General features: G+C 38.1%; 1 pseudogene; it reads left to right on the top strand.

The window, feature by feature from the left end:
* LOC122134594 overlaps nt 1-20,774 on the top strand; it is a 61,281-nt pseudogene that overhangs the window by 15,659 nt on the left and 24,848 nt on the right.

Below are 20,774 nucleotides of genomic sequence, written 5' to 3'. Positions count from 1 at the left end.
ATTTCGGATTCATTTATTAGTGATATCCGGCACCTAAAAGACACTATGCGGTTAAAAAATTCCAAGTTCATTGTAAGTTCGTGATCCGTGAGGGTTGCAGAACAGATGGTCTGTTGAATAACATTTTATATTGTTGCTGAGAAAATTAGTTTTCCAAAGTTTAGTTTTTATCCAGAATACGATAGAGACTATCAATTTTTTATGCTTGGAAATTTTTGTACGTCCTTAGTAACTACTTTTACAGCAGTGTCTAAAAAATATGTTTTTACCTCAGTGAACCGAAAGCAAGCTAAACGCATAATCAAACATCTGAAATTCCCAAGTTTACCCCTACAAATGAAAGGTTTTTTGGATGAGTTCTTCTCACATCGAGCAGAAACGTTTGCAGTCTATGTTTCTCAAACGAGACTGTCATTATCATTAACTGTAGACTGAATGTGCGCAGTGGAAAGAATTCTGGTACACAAATAGTTCTAGAACCCCGCAGGAGTTGATTCTAGGTCTAGATTCCTGAACCGCACAACTGTCCGTCCTGTCCTTTATCCATGCCCCCATCATCCAGGAAGCCTATATCATTAGTTTTATGATATATTTGGCTCTCCTGTGAGATGACAGTGTGACATTTCCTCTAGGGATGTCTGCAAAAATGGTGGCAAAAAACAAGAAAAAAATCACATAGATATAATATACATTGATTGTATAGCTTAGTCAGTCAAAAATATGAGCTATATTCAGTATATATACACTTCCTTTCACAATGTAAATGTCCCTAATTAGTTTACTGAGGCCATTTATGCAAGACTAAACTGACTGTGACATCATAACGGGTACATTATCATATAACTGTGCACATTTACAAACCAACTCATTCGGCAATTTTGTGGTTCCAATCCTGTATGACTGACTTGTTTAAACTGTTTTTGTCCATTTATTGTAAGTCAATGGGTCCAAAGCTACATTTGCTTAAGGAAAAAAATAAAATAAATCAGAATAGCTTCTTTGGTGTTCCACAGTAGAAAAAGTCACACTGGGTGCTAAGAAGTGAGTAAATGCTGACAGAATTTTCTATTTTTGGTTGATCTCTCCCTTTAATATCCCTTTAATGCAATAAAAGTTCAGAATAGCTTTATTTTGATGGAATAAGCTCTGTGGGGCATTGTGGTGATGAGATTTGTGCACATACTGCCAGCTCCCCTGCATGGAGATCATCTTTCTCCATCGTGGCACGGCTCCATCAGCCAGGTGGTGTGCGGGAGACGGGGATGAGGGGTCTGCTGCCAGCCACAGAGCTTGTCTGGTTCACAGGTTTTGGGGGTTTGGCAGAGAGAGGTATATATATATATATATATATATGCGAGAAAAGGGAGGTAGAAAGATAAATAGAAAGGAGAAGGAGGGAAAACCCATATGCCAGGCATGTTGATCTGTCACCAGCAGGCAGCGTGTCGTACATTAGGAGGGGCACAGATCTTCGGTCAAAACGCGAGATGTTCTGGTGAGAATAAAACAGGCTCTTGGCCCGGTATGCGTGGGAGGGACAGAATTCCCAGAGAGTGTTTTAACAGCCTGTTTATATTCGTTGATTTTGAAGGCGGTATTTATGGTTGAGGTGATGAGTTATGTAGGCACGGTTACGTTACTCAGATGATGAAGCCGGAGCTGGGATGGTTTACAGTGACAGAACTCTCACATAGATGAAAAGGAATGGATCTGTGATGGTTCATTTGTGGTTTGTGGTTTATTACTTTATAAATGATAAAGTAATAAACTTGGGGGGGGGGGGGGGGGGGGTCAGAACTGGTTTTTCCAGGAGAACAGGTGAAGAAAGAACAGCAGCTGTTCTGTGGAATGTTGTGAAATGAACAGGTGAAAGGAAGAAATTATACTCCTGTTTTGATTAGCTGTGAGAGACAAGAAAACTTTCACACTTTCCAGTTATGGGGACGGTCCCAAAAAACCAGTGGTACTGCAAAAACACAGGTCAGCAACCAGTTCGGACTGAATTGTAACTAGGATTGTCATCATGTCTGGGTTTATGCTGGAGACATCCTGACAGATAAGCCTATGGGGGTTGAGGTGGGGGTTTTTAGTCTAAAACTCCTCCTTGCACTTGAATGGGTCAAGCCCCTCAGTCCAGGACAAATCTAAAGTAATAGTGGCTTATGTTCAGCAGGGCATGCTGTCCCCCTCTGGGCCGCCTGCCCTCTGTGCTATTAACCTTATTGCCTTGGATCTAGACTCCATGTAAGTGCTGAAGGGTGGCCCGGAGCAGTTAATACTTTGAAACTCCTCAGTATAAATTGATTATGAAACCAGCAGAAAAAGGCACTGTAAAAAAGCATTGTAAAGATTTTTAATTAAATTTGAGCAGTCCTTTACTGTAGCTCTAATGCACCGACACACCCTGATACAGCTATAAAAACTGCCCCTGAATCAGATTTCATCAGACTCAGAAGACAATTTCAGTAAAACATTTCAGACTTTTATGAGATGCGTCCACAAAGTAGATTTATTATTCCAGAGTCTTTGTTGTAAATATGTGAGCTATTAATCTTCCTGAATTTACCGAAATATTGAAGAGGTGCCAAGTTACAAATGCGTTTTTCTAGCAAATGCTAGAATTAACCCGCAAAGCCTACCCCAGGACATGTGGCTGTGTGTGTGTCCATGCAGTAATAATGAGATCACTTAGCCCGTCGAACTCCAGGGGTCAGGGTTACTGCTGACAGGGTGGGGTCATTCGGACACGGGGCGACACAGGCCTTCTGTCCCTGGGCTATTTAACCACTAAAACTACGTAATGAATTAATTAAAGCCAGCCACGAGTAACACAGATTAGACATATGAACACAAGGCCACCTCGGAGGGAGAGGAGAGATATGCAGTGAAGATAGTCATAATAAACTGCTGGGGGACAGAAAGAATAAGAGAGGGAAATGTAAAAGGAAACGAGAGAGTGTTTAGCTGAATGAGCAACAGGTGGTGCAAGGAGGAGTTTGGACTAAACCCCCACTCAACTTGATGAGCAGGGGTGCATCTGTGTGCTTTTGTATAGTTAGGGTTATGACCAGAGCAGACAGGAGACAAGGGACAATGCAGCCCACCTCTGACACCCTAGGGGAGCCACCAACCACTTTCATTCATTGCCACCAACTCTGAGACATCAGCAACTCTCATTTATCTCTCTGTAGTTATACCTCAGTTATTTGGTTTAAATATTATAGTAGTAGTTACATTTATTATTAGTACATTTAATCATCATCATCTCATCATCATCTAAAATATACTGTTTTATAATAAAACTGAAATAATATTAATAATAATATCTAAATACTAATAATTTATTATTAATTATTTTTAAATATACTAAATACAATTCAATAATAATAAATAATAATCACAAAAAATAATTATTTTACTTCTGCCGAGTAATATAGTTCATAATGGTGATAATAGATGCATTACATTTACCTGTGTGCAGCTCACACAGAATGTGGCTCATCCAATTAGATTTTAGAGTCTAAACTTTCTGGTTTATACACTTTTAATTTGCAATTTGCTTACTCGTATCCCTCATACCCCTCAGTCATTTCACTCACTCTGTGGTTGTGGTTAAATGAATGTGTAATCATTGTTGTCGACTTTGGGAGAGCCTGACCACCATAGGGATGCTTAATTGCATCTATTCATTTCCCTAACAGAGATCATAAAATTGTAATTGTCCATTTTGTGGGCATAATAGATTGCAAGCAGAGTTTAAGGGCTTCCTGTAGGACGGGACATTTTGAATCCATGATCAAGATCTGAACTTTAGCCTTATTTTTAAAGCACCTCAGATCTTTAGAGTGGGGAGGAAACAACAGTTAAGCTTAAAATTAAGTTAGTAAGCCTGTTTATGTGCTGGGAGAGATGGGAACGGTCGTTGGAATGCTAAATTATTTTCCTTCCACTGCATATGTGACTGTGGCAGTCCATATACCCAGAGAAGTTGTGCAGGGCACCCGCCCTGGGAATGATTGGATTGCCCTCTCTAGCGTTGGCATTGCCAGGCTGGCATCGGAGAGATGGGAGAGAGCAAAATGGGCAGGATATTGGTCTGTCTTTAGAAGGGTAGGAGTGCATGGAGACACACACAGCCAGCAAAAAGTAATACTTGCTTTAATTCCTTTTACGGTTTTGGTCCTTTACAGTAACACAAATCTGTCCAGTTCTTTTTCTTGTAAATGTTAAAAAAGTCAAGGTCACAAAAACTGATCACACAACAGATTCCACGAACAAAAAGATGACTTTTCACATTTATTAAGTAGTTTCAACCAATTCAAATTCCCCAGCCAATCCCCATCCAAAAAGTAAGGCGGCGCACATCACAGCATGTGCGCGTTTGTGATGTCTGTTTCAGGGAAGCGTATAATTCTCTACCTAGCTCCTTTTAGCAGAGGGGCTCACCTTGAAGGATCAGAGGATTTTGCCGCATGAACAAGGAATGCTTCCCCAAAACCCCTACGAGGGACAGGCTTTCAATGTCAAACCTTATCCTGAGAGACCTGTTCCTACTGATATGCTTTGGACACGTCATTGTAGAGCGCTCTTAGAATTTGACTGCTCCGCTGAGGTTTGAGCCCTGTTCCTCTTATGATTTCAGTACCACGTGTGGCTGTCTGTGGTAAAAAAAAGCACTGTAGTTGCCTCATAGGCTCATACTCCATTCGATTTCTGCAGTCTATTGAGAATCCATTAAACAAAGTAACATATTTGCTGGTGGCACATTGATTATTTTAGACATTGTTCTCGTGATTGTTAAATTCCATTTGGCAAGCTCTATACTTGTTTTTGTACAAAAGCATTAAAAGCTTTTGACAGTTATATCTGATGCAAGGTTTCCATGCCATTTAACTTCTTCAAAAGCAGTGTCATGTCCACATTTGTGTATCTGCTGTGTATTACATAATTTAATCTTTTTGCAAGTTAATTAACTAATCATAAGTAATTTTTTTTTCCACACAAAATATAATATAGAATTTTATATCCTTATTGGCCAGAGTATTTTATATCGTTGCATGCCTAAATATTCAATTGCAGCAAGTCTGTAAGACCACTGTCATAATCTAAGTGTAATCTTGTGGTTGGGGTATCATTTAGTTTACTATCAGTGTTGCGGTGACCAATTACACAAGTAAAAAAAAAAAAGATCACCTTAATTCACACCTGCTGGCTCATTTTAGACAGTTGGACATGTTCAGTTTCCCCAGATGGCTGTGGATCCCTATTGGGGGACATTTCATTAGCAAGAAAGAAAGGGGGTTGATGATGGACAAAGACAAAGTTTGTTTCCATCCTCTCATTAAGCTTAAGAAGTGCCAGACCATCACTAGATTAAAGTAATCCTCTTTTCTTTCCAAAGACCATGTCTCTATTCGCCTCCACCATCACATCACTAATGGACTTATTGTTGTCGGTATCTGCATTCAAAAAAAGACCAGCCTAGGGGTGGCCTGGGGCTCTCCTCCTGGATGTGCCATCAATACAGAGATTCTCCCATCCCTCATCCACCTGTTCTCCTTTACTTTTGTTCTCCACTCAGGCGTTTTGTGGGCCAGCGGTGTTTGTGTCCAGCGGCGCAGAAGGACTGGTAACGGTTTGCACACACAACGCAACCCAAGCACTGAATAATGATGAGTTTACCCGTAGGGTGAATGTGTTAGACAGTCAGCCACCCCACAGAGCAGCTGTTTTCCCTCCAAAACACTTGATTGAAGTGGTTTGGTGAGCTTCAGTTGTTGCGAAACGCTTCATAATACAATGAAATTGGGCCGTAAGGGAGGTTATGCAAATGGTTTGGAGCTGACCTCTTATTAGGCTTCAAAGATGAGAAAATTTTAGTCTTGTCTGATTTAGTTTAGATCCTTTATTCTGATAAAAAAGGATTTGATCTGTAAGTGCTAACATTTAAGCTGTTTTTGTCCAAACAAAGGAAGTCCCTGCACCCAAAAACAACATTGGATATCAAATCTAAATATCTTTGAGGACCACCAAATAAAGAAAGCTGTAGAGGTTTGGAATGACATAAGGCGTGAGTAAATGCCAAAATGATTATTTTAGGTGAACTACCCCTTTAAAGACCCATCTAGCATCAAACCAGAGAGCCTGCGAATATCTTGAGGATAGAGCTGAATCTTGTGTATGAAGTTCTATAGAGGGCTGTGAAGGGTTTAGACATGAGCTCATTCTAAAACAGTTTTCAGAAGAAAGATTATGTGTGATGGGCAATCAACCATTCGAATATTCTCAAAAAAACCATTTACTGAATCTTTATGCAGTCAGAGTGCACATTTGAAATGACTAGATTGTTTTCCCTCCCCTGATGGCCATCTCTTTATTAGTCTTCTCTGTATGAAACACCACCTCTTGTCATTTAAATGAGGCTGGCGTACCCTGATGTAGCTAGCATGGGCCGCTTCAGGACAGATGCTGGTGGGGACAGTGATTAACAGTGAATGGGGTGGAGGTTAGAGTCGATTCCTCTGGCTCTGTTGTGCCTCTGGATCCCACCGTCGGTCAAATGCCACCCCCTTCCTCCTCCTCCTTTCCTGCGATAATGACCCCCACCTCCAGCGCTGCACATGCAGCTTTCCTATAAAGAATACTCATTTATAACTTCAATTTGTCGCCCTGACATGGCGAGGGCTAAAAAAGGTTTTGGGGAAGACCAGACGGGCCTGTTTATGACAGTTAAGAGCCTTGAACATGATTTGTACCTTGGCAGCACGTTCTCATACATCTCTCCGTCCTCTCATTCTTTCTGTCCGCTCATATAGAATGCATATCATTTCATCAGGGCGGATAGGTTTCTGCTGGGGAGGGAGCGCTTTGGGTCATAAAAAGATGAAAATATCACTGTTATTTCTTGACACGGTGGGTTTATGAGTATTGTAAAGCTGACTTGTGTCCCAGAATGTGCAACCCAAAGATTGCAGTTGTACAATCATGTATTTTATTTATGTATTTAATCATAAAATTTCTTTCTTCTTTGATATATTTTACAAGTTGATCCAGATATTGCAAGTGCTATGCTATTATTTCTTCCTTATTTACTTTTTAGTTTTATGTTTACTGCCGCTATTGCAGGAGCTGTTTATTTTTTGCTAAAAAAACAAATAAGTGCTTTAATCTGTGCTTAAAACTGTTGGGTTAGTATTTTATTTTATTTATTTTTATTATGATTTTGCTTAATTATATTTATTTGGTGGCTGTTTGTTTGCTTGTACAGCAGATTATATTATGTAGAAAAAACAGCTTTTTTTTTAATTTTTTTACGCTTATATTTGTGTTAGCTTTACTTGAGTTTTTTTTATTTCTATTTAAACCAGAGTTGTCAGAAATTGTTAATCTTTTTGGGCGGATCGTGTGAAACCGCACAAAAATTGGTAATTTAGCTGTAAGCCTTTTCACTTGGGATTTGTTTGTTCAGGTTTAATATACTTTTAGCCCTTAAAGCTGTGACGGTACCTGAATATTAATGTCAGCCTGGTGGGTCCGAGCGTTTCTTACACATTGGGAGGAAGTATTTTTTGTGCGTAGTCACCACATCAGTGAATCTAGATGCTTTTCATCAATCATCTGTGAAAGAGAGAGAGATGGAGAGAGAGGAGTGGTATCCCAGCTGTTGTGTTATAACAGGACTCAGTGATGGCTAAGCAGCAGAGACAGCATCTAAAATGAATCGTTGAGAGATGACAAACACGCACATGCTAATGCCACCGCAAACAAAAGCCCAAAAAAAGACAGAAAAAACGTTTGAGTATGGCATACAAGCAGCGTTGATTTCCCACTGTCCCCAAGGCAAAAAAAATATCAGTCTGGGCTTCTGCCCTGAGCTCGCACCGGGCCTCATTATGTCTAGGAGAGAGCCTCTTTGATCCTATCGGGGTTGGGATGATGAAACATCGAAGGCAGCTGATCGCTGTGTTGTGTGTGAGCGCAACACTGTAGTGTGTTCTTTGTGTGTGGTGGAGGGGGATGTTATATGGTGGGGGTAGGAGAAAAGGGAAAAGATGTCCAAGCTGCACGTTGCCTCAAGCGTCAGATCCAATCCCCAACTCCCTGGTTACCTCTCCACCCCTCTTTGGCTCCTGTCCCCCCCCCCCCCCCAACTTCTGTCAGGAGCCAGTCCAGCCGTGGGTCCATCAGATGGCAACAGATGTGTTCGGCACCGGGCCATACTGATGCTAATGTGACGTAGAAGACCCTCTGAAATCCAACTACTTCCAAGCTGCTGTGGCATCTCATAGCCAGAAGATAGGAAACCTGATTCTAGATCCCCCGTTTATCCTCTGAAGTGTCATGATGGCAGAGAAGATTAGAGTTTAAATTCCTCAAAAGTCAAAAGTTCTTTTGGCTTGAAGTTGTGGGCTGTTGTCTGATCTATTGTTTCCTGCCATAACCTGACTGCAGGCAAAGGCTTCAGCCACCTATGTCCAGAGATTTTGGAGGAAAGATCTTGAGATTTGTCTTTCAAGTGTGCCAGAGACAGGTGTCTTCAGGAGAAGAGTACTCTTTCTCAAAAAGCTGCTGTGTTGACTCCACAAAGGGAACTCTTAGTGGCAGCCACAAATCACTACAGAGAACCAGAAGGAAAATCAACTCATACACTGAGACCGCTCAAGAGAAACCCCATAAAATATCTTGCTGTAATATTTTTAGCCAATACTTGGCTGCCCATGAGGACCCATCTTTTCCCCAGGACCCTATTTGTAAATGAATATCTGTGTGTGTTCTTCAATTTCCTTGTAAAAAAGCATCCTCTACAAAACTGGTTAAAGCTCTAAATTTTTATGCCACCAAATGCAGTGTTCGAACTCTTAGTCTAATCTGTGTAATCCCGTTATATACACTACAGATAAAAAGTTTGGGGGTCAGTAAGATTATTAATTGACAAATTAATACTTTTATTTGGCAAAGATGCATTGCATTTTTCAAACGTGACATTAATTATATACTGTTGATTATACAATATTTCCATTTTCAAATAATAAATGCTTTTCTTGTATACTTATCAAAGAAATAAGCACTGTAACTTTTATCATTGATGATTAATAAGAAATGTTTCTTGGATCCGATTTAACATTGAAAAACTGGCGTAATGTAATGGCTGATATAAAATTCAGGCTTTTTCCATCACAGGGATAATAATATTTAAAAATAGATACTGTTTTTTACAGTATTTTTTGATCAAAAATAAATGCCATGAGTATTAAAAAAGACTTCTTTTCAAACCCCCCCCCCCCCAGGTCTTTTTTTAGTGGTGGTGGGTGTCTGTATGAGTGGAAGGTTTTTTTCCTTTTCCTGCCTCAGGTCTTCTTTGGTATAGGGTGGTCAGGGGTGGTCTATTGTGGATAAGTGGACATCCAGGGGGCTGGAGGACAAATGTGGCCATTTAAAGAAGATGAGAGGGTTGAGGGGCCCAGCGGACAGGCCTAAAGCTCCCCATATGTCCACACACGCAGATAATGATTAGCATTATACCTCAGTCAGATAAATCAATAGCCTGCCTGTAAGCTACCACCTGTTTCACCTGATTATGCATGCTAAAACACACATAGCTTGAATTTTTAAGCGAATGGAGGAGTGAGAGTAATTAAATAGTATGAAATCATAAACATGTAAGAGGCATCATTGGGCACCTGTCCATTCGTAAATCAAATTCACCTTGGAGGGAGTGGTGCAGATTTTTAATATCTAGGCACACGGATTAGAGCTTGTAAAAGTGATATTGACACAGTATATGATTTCCTGAACCGAATTTAATAAGATTAATGCCTTGCAAGATTAATGATCATGCGCTGAGATTACAGCCCATGTCTTCTTTGATGAAGCCATCTTCAGCAGGCGCTTGTCTATGTGTATGTCTGAGCATGTGACGGATCGTTTCATGCGGAGAGGACAGATTGACAGATGACCAACTCAAATGCCGACAGCACCCTTGCAAACATAAACCTTTCATCACTGAGAGAGAGCCATTTGTCATTTCTCCTATACATTTGAGTATTAGATTTCATTCATGAGGGCTCGTAAAACACACAAGCTTTTCAGGCAACAAAGTAACATGCTTCTGAATGCCTGATCGTGCTTGACGCTAAAGCATTTCATTAGGTGTGAATGATTGCTAAGTGGATGCATTTGTGCGTTTAGTCTAAACTTCTGCTTTGTTGAAGATCTCGAAAAAACATCAAGACAACCTGTGGTCATGTTTAGAGCTATTTTAAATGCACATTTCAGCAATCCAGACTGGTTGTAATGCTGAAAAAAGACCCTCAAACAGACCAGTCTCCGCTTCTGAATTGAATTTTGTAAAGCCTTTCACCTGCCGGTTAGTGAGTGACTCAAACAAACAGACTTATGATTTTATAGACAGCTGCATTGGGTGCAAGTGAAAGCCCCAGCAGAGTCGTATGCTGGTGGTTTTAAGGGATACCTTACAATGTCAGAGACCTGACTTTAAAATTAATGAAGGAGCAGGGATGAAGAATTGATTTTTGAGAGGGGAATGGTTGCGAGTCGGGGGATTCATTAGCCATGCCCCATAGAATGCAGCTATAGTGGCAGCCGAGGGAGGTAATTGAAGTGGACTGCAGCGCTCACGGGTAGGATTACACTGACTTTGTTTTCAGAGAAGATAGAAGTGATTGAGAGAAGGAGAAGGAGAGGGGGGGGTTGCCCCCCGAGGCCGACGTAAGGGGTCGAAGGTCATAGTCTTAATCCTTCATCCCTAGGGTTTATGGGGTAATTGGCAGTCTAATCAGGGTTTATAGAAGTTCTCTTGGTCAGATATGATCCAGGGACTAGTTTGAAATTATACCCTTTCCCACCTGTTAAGAGTCATTTGTACCTTATCTTAAGGTCATGATTGTCAAGATAGGAACAAGATAAGATGATACTTACTTTTTATTGGCTTAGAAAGCACCTCTAATAATTATAGCAAGTTTGCTTGTTTACTAGAAGCCGTATTTTGTGGCAAGAAATGGGAAAGTTCCCGAGAACTTCATTTTCCCTCAGATCAGTGGGCGCCTTTCTCAGGGGAACTGGATCTGTTGTTTGCTTGACAGGGCAACATTAGATTTCCATAAGCCCACAGGACTCTCCTGTTCAGTGCTGTTTATATGCATGTGAGTGTGTGTGTGTGTGTGGAAATTAATTAGTTGAAAGCTCTCATACAGTGTGTTTCGGGGACCGGTTCATGGGGGTTAATTAAAGCTGCAGGTAGGGCCAAGGATTCAAAACTTGCTCAAATAGATTTGACTAACGCTCATTGCCCTGCTGACTAAAATCTTGTGAAGATGTTTAAGACTTGCTTTGAAACAGTATGATGTTGTTTTGGGCATATCTAATATAAAGCAATAAACCATGAGAGGAGCTCACAGAACAGTTATTTTACCATGATATATATATTGTATATATACTGTATATAACCCCTTAATCATGGTAAAATAACTGTTCTATGAGTCATCTCATGGTTTATTATAGCTTTTATACATTAATAATAAATTTCTACTGGTTTGTGCTCAACTGTGACAGTATGATTGTTTTACTATGACCCTTCTGAAGATGACTGTTATTAATGCATTTTTTTTTTTCTGTTGTTGTTTCTTTTGTTGCAAATAAAGGGGGGAAAAAAAAAAAAAAGAAAAGAAACTGAAGGAGCCTAAATACTAGGCACATTTCCATTACAGATTTGCGCAAGGCACATTTCCATTACAGATTTGCGCACGTGTCAGGGGATTGTGTGATTTTGACTCCTAAAATCTTGTCGTGTCGTGAAGAAGAAACATGTCAGACTACACATTGCTACCCGAACATTCATCGCTTGCCTTCTTTAACGACATGCATGCTGTCATCGATATGGTAGGACTAGATAGAGAGTAAACAAACAATGGCTGACAGTGGACACAAATCTGAATTGCATGACGAGGACAATATGGACTGTCAAAGAGAATGGAGGTAGAATAGTTTTTTTTTTAACCTTTTTTCACTCTCTCACAGTAGTCCCTCGAGGAAACATCATAAATTGGATTATTGCCATAGCGCCAAAAACATTTCTGATTGAAACGCCCATTGTCATTTACGAATCCCCACTACATCCTATGCCAAATCAGGCTAAAATCGAGTAGTATGAACCAGGCTTAAAGTAAAATTCAGCATTTTTTGTTAGCGGTTGCACATTAATTAAAAAAAAAAAGCATCATAGACAGAAAAAAGCAAACCTTCGAATAGCTTAATTGAAATGTGATTTCCCACAACTGGCTTTGGTTTTTTCCTATTTTAAAACGCGACGTCAGTAGACTTATACTCATGTTTATCAATCACAAACACCAACACCACCAACAATCACAACCACACCAACACCAATTTAAATTCAAACTCAACCCCAACCACACCATACATCATAAATAAAAAAAAAACAAAACCAAAACAGCGGCAGCTGACAGACATTCATTAGAGGTGCAAAGAGGGGCGCCCCAAATAGCTAACGCTAATATCTGCCTGTTCTGTTGTCCTGCTTTAGATTTATCAACAATTTATATTCACTAGCACATGCTCGGAGAGCTTCATTCATCAAACCAAACTCTCCCGCCTGCCGCGATGACATTGTAGTGACATTAGCGTGGTAATTTAGACGTAATGGCCGTACATTATCCATCCTGAAGTGAAAGTGTACATGCTGATTCACTTACACCCACGTAAACACATCCTATGCACCAATTAATTCTCACCCATAATTGATAGTCGAAAACAATTTTTTTTTATTCCAACTGGTGTCAGGCTGTTTTTTGTCCATGCGTGGCTTTTCAGTCTGTTTCGGCTATAATAAATCTCGCATTTATCGTTTCATAGTGCCTCTAAAGATTTGTGACTCTAATCTTAAGGATCCGCCGCAGAAAAACACTCCAGTTCCTCTGCTCATCAAGAGGTATTAGGGACCTTGAGAGATAGCATCAAAAACTCTCACTAACCGCTCGCGCTGCTGAAGGACAGACGGTGTCCCCAAGCCACAGACCTTGACTGTGGTGCCGTCGATCTATTATGTGCATGACAATGATAGATTTTGGCAGATAAGACTAATGACTTGCATTTATGAGAGTATTCATAACATTCATACACGTTTATCTTAAAATGCTAATGTGTAATGGGATCATTTTAAGGACAGTGGGACTGTGAACATGTGTTAATTTGTTGTTATATACAATATATATTGTTTGACCTGAGTAATAATAATAAAAAATAAAAAAAAAATTATGTTCAGGTCAGATAATGGCTTGAAGTGTTACAAAATTATTATTGTGAATTATTTTTGCAGATACAAAATGCTTTTCAGTAAATTCACACATACTAGATCCCACCAGTGCTGTCTAGAACTGAGATACCGATTTTAGAAAGGATCGTCGATACCACCACTTGGACTGTTTTAATATGCAACATTTTTACCCCGTCGTCTCTCTATAATTAATTAATCATTGTTAGGGCTTGATGTGCAAATTATGGCATAAAGCACAACCTCTGCAGCTTCAGAAAAACTGCCTTTATGTTAGGAAGTGTTCAGAAAGTTTATGTAACACTTCTGATATGCTGTAACAAAAAAGATCTCTCAGCCCTCAAACTTTTCAGATTGTGTGATTTTGAGGAGACGTGTGAAGTGGTCAGGTTGAGAGAGAGTGTGAAAAAGATGGATGGGAAGAGAGAAATTACTGTCTTCGGACTGTTATGAGACCTCTGTCAGTTTGGTTGGATTACAGAATTTGGAGAGGTTCAGGTCAGTCAAGAGAAAAAGAGAACGAGGAAGGATGGCATTTTGATGGTATTTGAGTCTGTTCATTACAAAAAAAAACAACAATGTGTGTGCTTTCTTTGTGTGTGTATGTGTGTATATATACTGTATATATATGCACATACATATACAAACACACACACAAATAAAAAGCATAAAAAAATTACAGAAATTGAAATAAACTCTTTCTTTATGAATAAGCAGAAAGCAATTATTAGTGAATGAAAAAAAGGAAAGGTGAAATTGCTGATTTATCAAGATATGAAAAAAAATACAATAGAATTTCTTCAGGCACTATTTAGTGTCTGCTGCCTGTTTTTAGTGTTTGAGTTCAGTCTGTTCCCTTTGGCTATAAAGGAAACTTTTAAAATGTCCTTCTCTCATGGCTTGCCGACTAAAACAGGGTCCTATTTCAGTGGATTTATTTGCTGTCTGAGCTCTGGATATTGTGTTCTGAGTGAGAGAGAGCCATAGTTTGGTTCATTTTTGGATCTGATCCAGCACAATATCGAAAGCCTTCCACTTCCATCCGCTCTATCTGAATGCAGACCTTTCGCTCTGGGCCACAAACACCAATTGGAAGCGTGCAGCTGCAGACACGATTTAGAGGGGCTGATAAAGCACGGGTCAGATTAAAGTATTGGCAGTTCCGGAACTAAGGAATCTGATAAATGGCAATAAAATGGAAATCTAGATTGAGAGGGGACCTGATATCATCAGCCACAAAGGTGCAGGAAGGTCGATTAAAGGATAATTGTGCTGTTGGTTATTGCCTGTGTTGCAATTTTTGTGTTTGCATGTTCTGTATGTGTTTTTGCACACACTGCCATTCTTGTCTTCTGTTTGTGACATTTTTTGTATTAGTATCAGCAACAAAATAATGGTGATTTTGCCCGTGTCTAACTGATTTAATTATTCATAGTCATGTGTTAGAGGAAACATTGCATTATTTATCAGGCTGACATGGACAGTGAGGAAATTAAGACTAGGGGGAGAACAGGACATCATTGCAAACAAATTAAACCAGAAAAGCTAACTAACAAAATGATTGCAAAGCGATAAACTAATATCCCAAAAATGCTGCTGCATAGCACAATAAAGTGTAGCTGTTTGTGGAGTTATTATATTATAGTGATCGTCAATCCCAGTTGCTGATCATTTTAGTCTTTTTCTCCCGGTTTCTTCAGTTCTCCGGGATGATTTCCGACAGACCAGTGACGTGGTGGTGGCAGCAGGGGAGCCGGCAGTGATGGAGTGCATCCCTCCACGAGGGACACCCGGAACCACTATCTCCTGGAAGAGGAACAATGTGAAAGTCAACGACAAGGACGAGAGGATAACGGTGAATGTCCTCATTTCTCTTTTTCTTTCTTTCTATACATTTTCAAACAGGCCTATGTGTGAAATAAATACCATTTTTGTTCCATCCATCAAAGAATCCTAAAAGATATATACATCATGGTTTCCATAAAAATATTAAGCAGCACAATGTTTTCAACATTGGTGATAATAATGATAAGAAATGTTTCTTGAGCACAAAGTCATCATATCTGAAGGATCATGTGACACTGAAAACTTCAAATATTAAAGAGTAAAGATTCAATTTTTATTGACTATAAAATGAATCTTAATTTCAATGTACTTTATTATTTTTTCCATCTAATATTGACAAAGCATGGATACAAATCCATTTTGAATAGAAGCAATGTATGGTAACATTTTTGAAAAACAAAGAAGTTCAGAGAGGACATTACTCTTAAAAACAACTCAAACAAACATGCACAAACTGTCAAATAGGAATTTTATATTTATATATCTCTCTCTGTTCTCTCAACAGTACAACACTGTTCTTTTGTTCGTGTCTCTCTCTTTCTTTTTGTCCGTTCTATGACTCTCTTATCAGCCACTCGACTAAATGGGCTATTAAAGCACTTTTATTAAATGTATCAGTTTGGCTGCCCTCTCTGTGTCAAGTATTTCATAAAACAACCAAACTGGCTTTTACTTTAGTATTTATGTTTTTCCAGAGCCCAGAATCCATCATCACAGCATGTTTGGCTTCCTATGGGGACCAACTGAGTTTTTAGTGTCTTTTTCTCTTAGATGTTTTCTAAACGCGTACCCCTGACAGATCTTGATGTGCTTTTTCTTTACAGATCCGTGGAGGGAAGCTGATGATCTCAAACACAAGGAAGAGTGATGCAGGAATGTATGTGTGTGTTGGCACTAATATGGTTGGAGAGAAGGACAGTGACCCTGCTGAGCTTGTAGTGTTTGGTAGGTTTGTAATTCTACTTTATGCTGTCTCTCATTTTCTCACTTTCGCTCTCACATTGATATCTCTGGGAATTCTTTCTCTGGTAGAGCGGCCCATGTTTGTACGGAGACCTGTGAATCAGGTGGTCCTTGCCGATGACACAGTGGATTTTCAGTGTGAGGTTTCAGGGAGACCCACTCCCACCATACGCTGGAGGAAAGAGGAAGGAGAACTTCCTCGGGGAAGGTGAGATCAATCACAAGCAATAAAATAGTGCCTTCAGCAATATGATAAAAGACAAAAAATGACTCATTATTTTATACTGAATATAGGCATAATGCTAGTAATACTACTACTAATAATAATCATTTTAATGTATTATCTAAATATTATATAAGTATAATTTTTAATAAAACACTTAAATTAAAATGTTTAATATTGCTTATCTATCAATCTATCTATCTATCTATCTATCTATCTATCTATCTATCTATCTATATATGTAAACAATATTAAACATTTATATATATATATATATATATATATATATAATTATTACTTAATATTTTGAATTTATTATAAAATTGATTTATTGTTTTTTTTCAACACACATAATAAAATAAAAGGATACATATAAATTATACATTTATAATAACAATAGTACACTTTTAATAATAACAATTTTAATGTATCAAATAAATATAATTTTAAATAAAACTAATTATATTTTAATGTAAGTTATTATATATATATTATATATATATATATATATATATATATATCTATATATATTATATATATATATATATATATAGCAAAATTTGCTTAATATATTTTTATTATTTTTACATTATTATTTTATTAAATTATTTTGGCAAATAACATAATATTTATATAAATTAATAATTCACACTGAAGCGTTACACCGTTAAAATCCAATGTAGTGAAACTTTGTGTTGATACAGCTGGCAAAGAACAGTAGGACTCAAGTTTATAAGCAAAAACTAGACAATAACTTTGTTTTGTGTGTGTGTGTGTGTGTGTGTGTGTGTGTGTGTGTGTGTTTCCTTTCCTGGCAGGTTTGAGATCCGTGCCGACAACAGCCTGCGTCTTACTCAAGTAAAAGCTGAAGATGAAGGCTCGTACACCTGTTTATCGGAGAACAGCGTGGGCAAAGCCGAAGCATCCGGAACACTTCAGGTACACGGTGAGTTACAACAACTGTGCAGATGCACAAATGCTGCTTAGCTCAGTAACTCTCTCTCAAACACACACACATGCACATACACATCCACACAGCAGCACATCTGACGGATTTGACAATAATTCTATTATATTCTTCTCTCTGACTTTAGCATCTTTCTCACACACACTCGACCGAGTCTGAATTGTATTAGCCCGGACCCACACACACATGCTGGCCTTGCATTTTGCTGATTACAGGAGTGAAGTGCTATGGCAACAGCCATTTATTTAAAGCTGCCAGATGCAATTAACATAATTCCATCTGGTTAGAGTCACATCTTGCTTCATAAAACATGACTGTGGGCTTGGGAACATGCACGCATTAAGAATATTCCACACACTTAATAGATGTTTATAGCAGCACACTTGCTGTGAATGATTTCACCTTACAGCTGATGGAAGATGATTCAGCGTGTGAGTGAAACTGAAATATTATTAATACAGCTTTGTAGAAACATTGTAGGCCTCACTGTCAGACAGATGGAATCTATAACATGGGTTCATTCTTGTTCATGTCATGTTGGAATTAGCATAGTTTTGAGTTTTCCAACTGCGAAACTGTCCATGTTTTTGTCGAATATCTCAAAATTACTAGTTGTTATATTGCTTAGAAAAGATTTGACTTCTTCACTTTTTATTTATTTTAATATCATGTAGAAACAACCAAAATGGCTGTATAATTGAGTTGAAAGTTGAAAGTACTTACAAACATCTATATTTTTATTGTAACCATCGTTGCTTAGTGTGTGCTTTGATCAAGATTTTGTGAAAAAAAAATGCAAATAAAATGTAAAATAGAAAGCTAAATTAATGTATATTATATGATATTATATTTAAGTATTTTAGTAAGTATTATATTAACATATGAAAGTGTTTATAGTAAGTATTGTCTATATATGGAAGTATTTCTAAACAAATTAATCAGCCACAAAAGTGCACATGCATCTTTTTTAGCGTTATGAGTGTTGTCATAGAAACTAATATTTTTGTGAGTCCCAAAGAAGCCAGTAGCTCAGAGTCATCTTGTAATTATGGTAATTCCAACATGACATGGATGAAACATAATTTAGAGTTTCTCTCATCACTTCCTCCTCATCTCCTTTTCCTGTCACTGCCTCGCGTTGTTGTTTCATCCCACTTGTGTTTCATTAATCACTCAGACTATTTTTTTTTCATGTTCTAAATACAAATCAAAATCCAACTTTCCAGGTCACTCATCTCATTTTTATCCATTTTTTTGTCTCTCTCTCCACCCTCACCTCCATTATAGTGGGCCCATCTCGTAAGTAACATTCCATTTCATTTCTCTGCATGTGTGTGGTTGTGTGTCACATGTTTTGGAGGCTGTGATAGCTTGTGACAGGGTTAAAACCCTGTGCTGGCCATACATTTGTGTCTAAGTCTTCCCCATAAAGGGACGGTTCACAAATATGAAAATTGTTATTTATTCACCCTCATGTCATGTCGTGTCCTTCATCTGCAAATCAGAAAAGAAGGCATTTTGAAGAAACTGTTTTTGTCCATTCAATGAAAATCAATGTGGTCCAAAACAACACTGAACCCTATGGACTTTCATTGTATGTTACAAAAATTCTGAGAATTACAAAAATAAATAAGAAAAATTCCTTTGTATTTTGCAGAATAAAGAACTTCATACAGGTTTGGAATGATTACGGAATTCTGTTTTGGTTGAACACTATCCCTCTACATACAGAAGTACTGAGTGTCTATTCTAGTGCAGCTCATTAACTCCAATACGCTGAGCAGTGATACTTGTTTTCACAAAAAAAAAATACAAAAAAAATTCATTCTTTTGACTGCTGTGGATGCTCTTTACTGAGGAGAGATACAAAAGGTCATTATCTAGCGCAGTGCAGGCGTGACCTCTGTCCTTTCACTCCAGACTATGAGAAAAGCATGATCAAAATACAGAGACACTGAATAAGAGGTCCTGTGCTCCGAAGCTTGAACATTACCACTGTAGTGCCCATAATGCATCAGTGGATTTGAGTTCTAGAAGATCTGAGGGATCTGGAACTGATTTTTTTCCACAATGGTTTTGTGCTGTGTGGGCCGGTTAGTTAGCTAGAACAACTCTATATTGTCAGCAGAAACCTCTTTGGTTTGGCTTTGAAGACCTGCAGAGTCACCAAGCCTACAATCGTTTTACCCTTTAAAGTGTTCATAAATAGCATAAAATGAACACTCTCATTTTTGGCTTTTTTATAAATTGAATTTTATACCACTTGCTTTGTTTTTCTTGCGAGAGCTGTATTTTACTTAAGGCACAATGAGGAGTACATGTGACCGAGAAGTCATTTTCAGATATGTTATTTCTGTCAAGGAAAAACAACTGCTTTTCACAAGTGGGAACAACTATATATGATGCTGACCGAGCACTTCAGTGTTAGCCAGACACTTTTTAAGGGGGTAAAAGGAAACCGTTCCCTGCAGGGTGGTATTTACCACACAGCCCTACAAGGTCTGCAGGGTGGTAGTTTTTCATACAGCCCGACTTGGGTCTTTGGTGCTTTTCTTTTTTTCTTTTGTTAGTTGTGTCCTGGATGAGTTACATTTAAATGGAAGTTTGGAAAAAGTACTTCAAAAACTAACCAAAGTGTTTTTGTAGTATTTTTTTTTTTTAGCCTGACATAGAATATCATCAAAATCCTAGTGAGCTGCCCACCTATAGGCAACATTTTTATTATTGCTCATCAAAGCTGTTGCAAACAGTACCTAAAGGAAAATTTTATTGATCATAGGGGCCAATTCACAATAAAAAATAAATCACAAATTCCACACAGGGTAACACTTTAGTATAGGGGCCAATTCTCACTATTAACTAGTTGCTTATTGGCATGCATATTACTACCATATTGGCTGTTTATTAGTAATCATAAAGCACATATTCTGCATGACCATATTCTACATCCCAAATCCTACCCAATACCTAAACTTAACAACTACTGTATTAACTGTTAATTTTATTTAGACAAAAGTCATAGTTAATAGTTAGTTAATCATGAGAACTGGACCCTAAAATAAAGTGTGACTGATGAATTGAAATGTTATCTTTTATGTTATCTGAAATAAAATTGAAATCTTTTATGCTTACCAAGGCTGCATTTATTTGAGCAAAAATACAGTAAAAATAGTAGTTTAGAATTGAATTCTATTATTAGAATTATAATATTAGAATTATTAGAATTTAAGTTGGCGTTTCTGTTCCCTATTTTATTATAGTGTATATTAAAATATAATTTATTCATTTGTTAGGAAATGCTGAATTTTCAGCAGCTGTTACTCCATACTTCAGTGTCACATGATCCTTCAGAAATCATTTGAATATGCTGATTTGGTGATTAAATAACAATTCTTATTATTATCAGTGTTGACAATATTGAAAAATGCTGTTAAATAGTTTTGTGGAAACTGTGATAAAAGTATTAATTA

This window comes from Cyprinus carpio, unplaced genomic scaffold (genome assembly GCF_018340385.1).
Source record: "Cyprinus carpio isolate SPL01 unplaced genomic scaffold, ASM1834038v1 S000006658, whole genome shotgun sequence".
Lineage (NCBI taxonomy): Eukaryota > Metazoa > Chordata > Actinopteri > Cypriniformes > Cyprinidae > Cyprinus > Cyprinus carpio.
The sequence above is the reverse complement of the archived record's forward strand: the minus strand, read 5'-3'. Positions and strand labels throughout refer to the sequence as shown.